Raw genomic sequence first — 10,228 nt, forward strand, 5'->3', positions numbered from 1 at the left:
GACTTAATCAAATTTCAAACTCCATAAAACTAGGGCAAAATACAAACAAAAGGAAGATTTACGCGTAAGCTCATGGAAAAGTACAAGGAGAATAAGACCAGGAGTTCTTGGGGTGAGATAAAGTAGAGCCACAGAATTGATAAAATAACATCATACAGCTTTTTCGTCCTTCTAGGGCTTGTTAATGATGCCAAGGGCATACTTTTTTAAACCTAGAAGTCGCCTTAGGAATGCCAAAATTGATGGAAAGAACTTCAAAAGTGTAGATGGCGTGGTGCACTCGTACCATAATTCACGGAGTAAAATCTGCATCTCCCCTAAGTTAGACAATTTTACGTCTATAATTGATGACAGTTACTCCAGGGCGTTTTAAAACCTGAAAACAATTGCATGGTTAAGAAGATAACAACAGTTCTCTTATTTCAATAAAAAAACATTTTTGATCGTTAATTGCAAAAAATTGTAAAAAATAACTTTTTCAATAAGACTTTTTGTGATATTCACCACAGCATCACATCACAATCGTATGATGTAAAGTAGAGTAGAATATCAAGCTTGAAAAGGCAACGTCAAAGACAAGTTATTTTAAGCAGCGTTGAACAATGAAATGACCTTGGCACTTTTATCTTTTTGCCAACAGCCGTGACGAAACAGTCGTCAATTGATGCGATCTGATCAAGTAATTATACAAAATGATGATAGAGGTTGTCGGACTTGTCTTTTAGTGTGGTCCCCTAGCATCACTGACAAGTCCAACTAGAACACATCCCACACCTTCCATCTCAAATTCCCTTGTGAGACACAAGGTCACGTGACAACAATGGTGACGTCATGGATTCAATCCTAATATCATTTACACGCTGTTATTCCACAAACTGATGACAGGAGAGTGAAATAACTAAAGAAAAACATAACCATTCTACTTTATCAAAATATAAATGATAAATGTTGAGATAAATTGCGTTATGATTGCATAATTCATACAATAAATACTGACAAACTGATAGCATGTCCTTCGAGGAACTGATTTCATTGTCTGATATACAGATGATACAGTCAAGACGTTCATTTGTTATTGTGCGTGTCTCTGTGTGTGTTTTTCACTTTATTCTAGGCGATGAAATAAACATGTCATTTTGTTTAATTTGTTTCCAAGGATTTTACAGATTTTTAAATGAGAGAATTCTTAAAGGTTTAAGCAATTTTTTTTTATAAAATTCGTGAGATAAGGCCTCATCTTTATCGTGAAATTATTTAACCAAATTAAATATATACACACTAATGGGAAAGTTTGTTTGCTATCACATCAACCCTAATAAATTCTTCCGTGGCTGTCTGACCGAAATAAACAGTATTCCTGAATTCCGTGATTATGTTGTCTATCGGCCCATTTGACCTTAGTATCGACAGGGACGTATAATACAGACGTTCCTGGTATCGACGACAGACATCGAATGTAATATTGTTTAACATGTGTTAATTTGATTGAAGTTAGATCCAAAGTTTAATTTCCTTTACTAAGATTATACATACTAGAAATATAGCTGTTTTGATGATGACGTTTTATTCAGAATGCAGATAAATCACTAATGTTGGAAATGTAGCTACTAAAATGTCGTTTTTAGCATTTAAGTGTAATTGGGTTTTTTTCTGTCCTTGACAAAATCATGTTAAACAAAGAGTTCATTTTGTACAGGAAATGGTCCTATCATATTCCAAAAATAGCATTTCCATACATGGATGAAAAATATCTCGGCCTTATCTCTACCTTCCTTCAACACTCCTTTCTGACAAGAAACATGTTACGGCGTAAATATTAATACATTACATTTTATTGAAAATCTATACAGAATACAACATGCCACAAAAGAACCACCATACAGGACAAACGGAGATATAGGATGTTCAAAAGGAAACAGGCTACAAATGAACTACCACACAGGACAAATGGAGATATAGGATGTTCAAAAGGAAACAGGCTACAAATGAACTACCACACAGGACAAATGGAGATATAGGATGTTCAATAGGAAACAGGCTACAAATGTATCAGCATACAGGACAAACGGAGATATAGGATGTTCAAAAGGAAACAGGCTACAAATGTAACACCATACAGGACAAATGGAGATACAGGATGTTCAATAGGAAACAGGCTACAAATGTACCACCATACAGGACAAACGGAGAGATAGGATGTCCAATAGGAAACAGGCTACAAATGTACCACCATACAGGACAAACGGAGAGATAGGATGTCCAATAGGAAACAGGCTACAAATGAACTACCAAACAGGACAAACGGAGATATAGGATGTGACAAACGGAGATATAGGATGTGACAAACGGAGATATAGGATGTGACAAACGGAGATATAGGATGTTCAAAAGGAAACAGGCTACAAGTGTACCACCATACAGGACAAACGGAGAGATAGGATGTCCAATAGGAAACAGGCTACAAATGTACCACCATACAGGACAAACGGAGAGATAGGATGTCCAATAGGAAACAGGCTACAAATGTACCACCATACAGGACAAACGGAGATATAGGATGTTCAAAAGGAAACAAGCTACAAATGAACTACCATACAGGACAAACGGAGATATAGGATGTGACAAACGGAGATATAGGATGTTCAATAGGAAACAGGCTACAAATGTACCACCATACAGGACAAACGGAGAGATAGGATGTCCAATAGGAAACAGGCCACAAATGTACCACCACACAGGACAAACGGAGAGATAGGATGTCCAATAGGAAACAGGCCACAAATGTACCACCATACAGGACAAACGGAGAGATAGGATGTTCAATAGGAAACAGGCCACAAATGTACCACCATACAGGACAAACGGAGAGATAGGATGTTCAATAGGAAACAGGCCACAAATGTACCACCATACAGGACAAACGGAGATATAGGATGTTCAATAGGAAACAGGCCACAAATGTACCACCATACAGGACAAACGGAGATATAGGATGTTCAATAGGAAACAGGCCACAAATGTACCACCATACAGGACAAACGGAGATATAGGATGTTCAATAGGAAACAGGCCACAAATGTACCACCATACAGGACAAACGGAGATATAGGATGTTCAATAGGAAACAGGCCACAAATGTACCACCATACAGGACAAACGGAGATATAGGATGTTCAATAGGAAACAGGCCACAAATGTACCACCATACAGGACAAACGGAGATATAGGATGTTCAATAGGAAACAGGCCACAAATGTACCACCATACAGGACAAACGGAGATATAGGATGTTCAATAGGAAACAGGCCACAAATGTACCACCATACAGGACAAACGGAGATATAGGATGTTCAATAGGAAACAGGCTACAAATTTACCACCATACAGGACAAACGGAGATATAGGATGTTCAATAGGAAACAGGCCACAAATGTACCACCATACAGGACAAACGGAGAGATAGGATGTTCAATAGGAAACAGGCCACAAATGTACCACCATACAGGACAAACGGAGATATAGGATGTTCAATAGGAAACAGGCCACAAATGTACCACCATACAGGACAAACGGAGATATAGGATGTTCAATAGGAAACAGGCCACAAATGTACCACCATACAGGACAAACGGAGATATAGGATGTTCAATAGGAAACAGGCTACAAATGAACTACCATACAGGACAAACGGAGATATAGGATGTTCAATAGGAAACAGGCTACAAATGAACCACCATACAGGACAAACGGAGAAATAGGATGTTCAATAGGAAACAGGCTACAAATGAACCTCCGTTGAATTTTTAACGGATCAAGATTGATGGGCGCAAAGAGAAAGCTTAATACAAGATGTGATAGAGGATATTGGGTACCCGGTACATGAGGACCTGGTTGAGGTTGAGTAGAGTAGGGATCAAGATACAGACAATATAAAGTATGTTTCAATACAGACAGTAAGCGAGTAATTGCAAACTATCTATTATCGCTATTTGAAATCACATCCGTAAAACAGGTTGAAAAAAATCGATATTATGAATTCATTGATCACCAGGGAATACGTTGTCGTGTTTTATCGTCTGTTTCGTTTCGTTTTTCTGTCACCTTATCCCAGCCAATACGTGTCAATTGATATTTTCTCGGGTCCATTTATCGTACGAGGGTAATTCATACCATTCTATATGTGTCAGCCATAAAAACTCACGTCTGAATGGTTAGACCTTGTTGTTTTTGTCGCCTCTTCATTTACGAACTATGAGTTAACACTGATAAGATTCTTTGTCGTTATTCGGGATGATGTCGATGTGAAGGAAATATTCCAGAATCTGTTCTGATGAGTAAAACCATTAGTCAAGTCGGTATTGCTGAACTTGATCACATGAGGTTGAATCATGTACCCTTCCGCGTTTAGCGCTAATTACGCTTCATCTTTTGTCCCTCCGCCACAGATGGTTACGTCACTCAGACGCCAAAATTTCGAAAATTGAACTTTACCTCTGGTGATAATTTTGGAAAGGTAAGATGGTAGAAAGTAAGAGTAATACAAAAAAAAACAAAACAAAACAAAAAACAAACAAACATTTTGGTCCTAAAATTCAAGAAAAAGTTTCCCCGAGTCATTATTCCAATATTTGAAATTTATGATATGTGGTGATATCCCATGCAAAATTCTGTTGATATCTGCTCAAAACTTACACACACAAAAATGACCATAGAAAAACAACTTGAACTTGTTGACCTTCAAAACCGAATCTGGACGCCAATTACGTCATCACAAAATATAGTCCACTGGAAAAAATATATATTACGTCATATAAAGCGCCCCAATTTGGCCAAAAAAAATGTAACTTTGGGTAACAAAGCATTTCTAAATGTAAAGTTTTCGTTGGAGTTTATAATGAATTATGCCCTACTTCCTGTCTAACGTGTTTCATACATCATTAACACTCCTCGTATAGTCAGTTCTATTAGATTTTTCAGTATTATTTAAATCTGTAATCGTCATTTTAAGTGTTATTAAAATTCTTAATCGTTTCTGATATTTCCTATCCACTGTCAGTTATTTATAGAGGCATTCACACGTTGCTGAATTTAAACTTGAGCCGATTACAATACAATAAAAATTAAATTGCTTTCAGAAAATTGAAATTCGATTTATGTAACTAAAAGCATCGAACATTCATCATCATGAAAATAACATCATATTAACATGAAGTATATTGAAATTTCACGAACCGTTGTAAAATAAGATATTTTCCCCATTAGTATCATGGTCTATTTTCAATACTTAATTTAATGGGGCCAAAGTTTGAATATAATTAATCATTTTTAATTTTCTCGATGACTTCACGACTTGGTTTGAAATATTAAATGTATGGACAGACAAATTAGAGATGCACTGTTATTGTACAGCTGATCGATTAAACAATACATGTACATTGTGATAAACACTGACCCTGCATTGCGACCAAGAATTTAACGATGTGTCGCATTTCTCATCAGGAGCTTTTAAATCATTGAATGTACAGCTTCCATTATGCACTATAGTACTTTAATTTCTTTGACGACAGGAATATTTTTATGTGTTATTTATATCCTGGTAAGGTAATTATAGAATATTTCCGTTCGGAAAGTTCTTAATTATGGCAGTAATTTAAAAATGATAATATTGTCTTTCCGGAGAGAAAAGTTTCACGCAGAACAGGAGCTGTGTCTGCGTAATGATATTATTTGTTTCCGATTTAGGACAGAAATGGATGATAGGGAATATTTTGATAGCATATCGTTAATATCAAGAGCACTGACATGTCAAGATAAATAGGATTATCTTCGCTCGTACAAAAATTAATACTATCGTTGGCAAGAGATACAGCAGGATATTAAGTTAAATATGAGTGTGCTGAATGGTGTTCACCCCGGTACAATGTTCTGCGTCTCTTCTCTTTTCAACACTCCCGTTATTATACCTAACAACTTTATTTTGACACGTTAAACATATTCAAAATTCTAAAAATTGTTGGTCTGTCAAGTTTTCTACATTCCTGTTATTATACCTAATCAGCTTCATTTTGACACATTAAACATATTCAAAATTCTAAACGTTGTTTGTCTGTCAAGTTCTGACTGATATTTCCGTACCTGTACTCTTTCATCTAGTGTCAATGTCTCTAACTGCCTGTGTAAGACGCTGAAAGACAAACACCATTTTGCTATAGCTGACATTGGCTTTTCATAGTTGTTGTTTGGTGTCGTTTAATCTTATACTTTTTTCGTTCATTTCTTGGTTCTGATCACCTCTGTGTTGAGGGTTCATTAGCAATCCTTAATCTATACTGCCTCGCCAATGACATTGTACCACTATAAGGTGGTTAACACCCACTGTCTGCGTCCCACCATTCTATAACTGGTTGCTGAAAGAATGTCTTTAGCGGACGTAAAGACGTCAATTTCTTTCTGTTTGCTCAGCAAATTTCTTTATTAGTCTCCAAATTGATTTTTTTTCGCTGAATGTTATCCTGATGTTTCTTCAGTAATTAGTGGTTATTCATATTTAGCGTTTGTTGTCAGTGTCCTTTTGAGTACATTACAGAGAGTGCTTTTCTGTGCTGCAAATGCACCTCTGTCGATCGATTTTTGTCCTTATTGCCATCGTGGTTCTTCCCTTCAGTAAATATTTTCTGTTTCTCTCTGCTTGGTATATTGTGATCGTAGTTAAATTATCTCATTTTTGATTTCAAAGACGAAAAAAAAAGAAAAGAAAAAAAGTATTCTCCTTTTATATTTTGCGTATAAATAATGACAATTATTAAGTATTTTTCATGGAGTATCATTTCCCTTCCATCTGTATTCATACAATATCAGTACCTTTCTTACGGAGAACATTTGCTGTTAACGCTGCTGTGGAAATTCATCACAAGCTTATCATAAAAAAGTGTTTCTTGTGTCAATTGTAACTAAGCCTTTGTCACATTCTGATGTCCAACACAAATTACAGTTTTCCTTGCGAACTAGTACCCAATATACTTTATCACGTCCTGCATATAGCTTCCTCCGAATTAATCTCCATTTGTCCTTTTTCATTAAAGGTGATAACAAAAAGAGCTTACTGTGTTTGAATATGAACACGTGGCGTTATATTAATGGAGAAAATGCTCACACAACAAATCCTATCAGCACACGACAAAAAATATACAGAGATTTTTTTGTGATGGCATCAGTTTCATTACGGGATCACCATGTCTACACACCTGCCTCATCACTGGTAGATGATTAACAGATGGCTGGATGTGTGAGATATGTTTAATTAATTCATGATCAATCGATAGCCAACAGGAACTGATGAGCAACTCGAGCGTTCAGGTAGCATATGATGTTACTAAATAAGTCTGTATCATAGTGACAATCACGTGGTCACGTGTCTATATTTCAATAGAATGGTTTTTTTTTTCAAATGCAACTTTTTTCACTTATCAGAAGAATGCTTACTTATCAATAGATTGATTTTTTCAGCTTTAATCGAAGTTCGTAGAGTGCTTACTTAAATTGCCAATATGGTGGTTGTTTGCAATGAAATTTTTACTTTTCATTTTCTAAGGTCACTGCGTTCATTTTTCATTCTACTTTATCCGACCTTTCTTCGTTTTCTTCTCAAATCAAGATTTAAAAAAATGGTATATTCTGTGTTTTGCTGTGGGTCGATATTCTCGAATTCCAAGCCGCTTCTTTGTACAACCAATAACAGTTTATTGACCATTTCACTACGAAACATCCAAGCTATTTCCTATAGATGTTTGCTCTATAATTTTAATTTAAACAATAATCAATCAAAAAGAAAATAGATCTGGAATCTACCAATGCAAATTAACAATTCCAGGATTCTTAGTCGGGATGGAACCCGTTATAATGGTAAGTATGGGTTTTTGTTAAAATGTACACTTGTATGTTATTGGTTAGCTTCCGTGAATTCATCAAAATAGGTGAAGGGTGTTCTTAGCAACGCTTTCTTTTTGCGGTTTTACTAGAAGCTCGAAAGAAAGATATGTATTTTTATTGAAGTTACAAAACGCATTTTCAAAGTATTTATTTTTAGTTTCGTCACTTTGTAGAAAATAACGAAAAATAGAATTAAAAACGAACAGCGATTGATATCAACACCAGAAAGCAAGATAACAATGTTGATTAACTTAGTTAATAGAAGGTTTATCAAGTGATACGATGAACCATGATACCCTCATCACGGCTGTAGGGGGTACCAGTTATCGATCTTGTGAGAAATAGCATCATCAGCCTGAAGTCTGTTGTTGAAATCATATTAGCTTAATCATCCAAAAATTAAATGTTCCCAAGATTTACAAATAGTTCAATATCCGTTTCGTAATCTGATTACTTTCCTCACTATTACTATATTCAAGGTTTGAATTTTCTGACGTTCAAGCATAAAATCTTTGTATGTTTTTTTTCCATATTTTACTAAACTTATACAGGATTATAATTATATATTTAACTTAGCGACTTAGTGACCGACTGTATACAATTAATCCCGTTTGTAACTGGCGCTTAAAAACTACACTGCATATAGCGTGACCTTCGACCTACCTCTTTTGCCAAGAAATAGGTATGGTGACCGTTTCTGTCAACACTTAGCATATTTAATCAATGTTAAGTTATTGCGAAACAAAACTGATGCTGAAACACTTCTCGAATCTGTGATCTGAAACAATAGCAAGAGATCCAAGGAGGATCTTTGCGCCCACCATTGTTTGTTCATAATTCTTTAAAAGCTGGATCTTTTCCCATCTATCCTCTGTTTTTGCTGTAAATGATACGGAATTAGAAATTCCATATCAGAAATACCGATGATAATATTTAACTGTCAAATCTAAGATAACAAATTTTACTAGGTGAAATCCAAGATGGCCGTCTCTTCGCCATTTTTGTTTATCTGATCAGTCCCAACATTAAACGAGCACAACTAGGGGCCAGAGCGGAACCTACATATGCAATATGAGAAAGAACCATAGATTACTTCTAAAGAAATTGCGATAACAAACTTTCATTTTTGAAATCAAAAGTGGACTCATGTCGGCCATTTTGTTTTTTTTCTGACCAGTCATTAAATCGAATGGACACAATTAAAGATGAACGAAAATCTACATACGGAATTTGAAAAAGATCCACCCAGTACTTCTCAAGAAATATCGATGACAAACTTTCATTATTGAAATCCAAGATGGACTCCTGTCGGCCATTTGGTTTTTCTTATCATTCATAAAATTAAACGGACACAACTAAAGCCAAATGGAGGGGAAACTACATATGAAATTCGAGAGAGGCACCAATTTTTTCTTAAGAAATAATGATAACAAAATTTATTGGGCGAAATCAGTGATAGCTTTCTGTCCGCCATTTTGTTTTTCTTCTGATTCTGATAAGTCCCAAAATCGAAAGATCACAACAAATGACAAAGGGAAACCTCCCTCTGAAATCTGAGAGATCAACCCAGTACTCCTCAAGAAACCGCAATAAGAAACTTCATTGCAAAAATCCAAGATGGCCGACTGTCCGCCATTTTGATTTTCATATCAGTCAAAAAACAAATGGACATAATTATGGACCAAGCTAACCTTCATCTGAAAGGTGAGAAATCTATCAAGTAATAGTGAAAACAAACTTCATTGTAAAAATCTAAGATGGCCGCCTTTGGGTCATTTTGTTTTCTCTGATCAGTTCCAAAATTAAACAGGTAGAACTTGGGACCAAGGAAAGTCTACATATAAAATGTGAGAGAAATCTATGCAGCACTTTTCAAAATCCGTAATAACATACTCCATTGTAAAAATTCCAAGATGGCCGCCTTTCAGCCATTTGGTCTTCTGATCAGTGACAAAATCAAACAGACACAATTATGGACCAAGGGGAATCTACAGTTGAATCTGAGTATGATCCATAAAACATTTCTCAAGAAATAGCGATTACACAATTGTTTATGGATGAATGGACCACGGACGTATGGTAACTTTAAATTGTCCACCATCTGATGATGGTGGGTTAAAATCACAACACAGACTTAATGAGATATACAAACATCTATTGATATAAAAGTATACAACAGTACAAAACATGTTTTGATAGGATATAAGGAACGAGGTACAAATGACATCATTACACATACCCTAAACACATACAAGTCTGACACAAACCTAATCTCATACAGTGTCAGGTATATATCAAT

Source organism: Ylistrum balloti, unplaced genomic scaffold, assembly GCF_031769215.1.
Source record: "Ylistrum balloti isolate Yb309-2 unplaced genomic scaffold, AGI_CSIRO_Ybal_v1 Utg369868, whole genome shotgun sequence".
NCBI classification, from domain to species: Eukaryota; Metazoa; Mollusca; class Bivalvia; order Pectinida; family Pectinidae; genus Ylistrum; species Ylistrum balloti.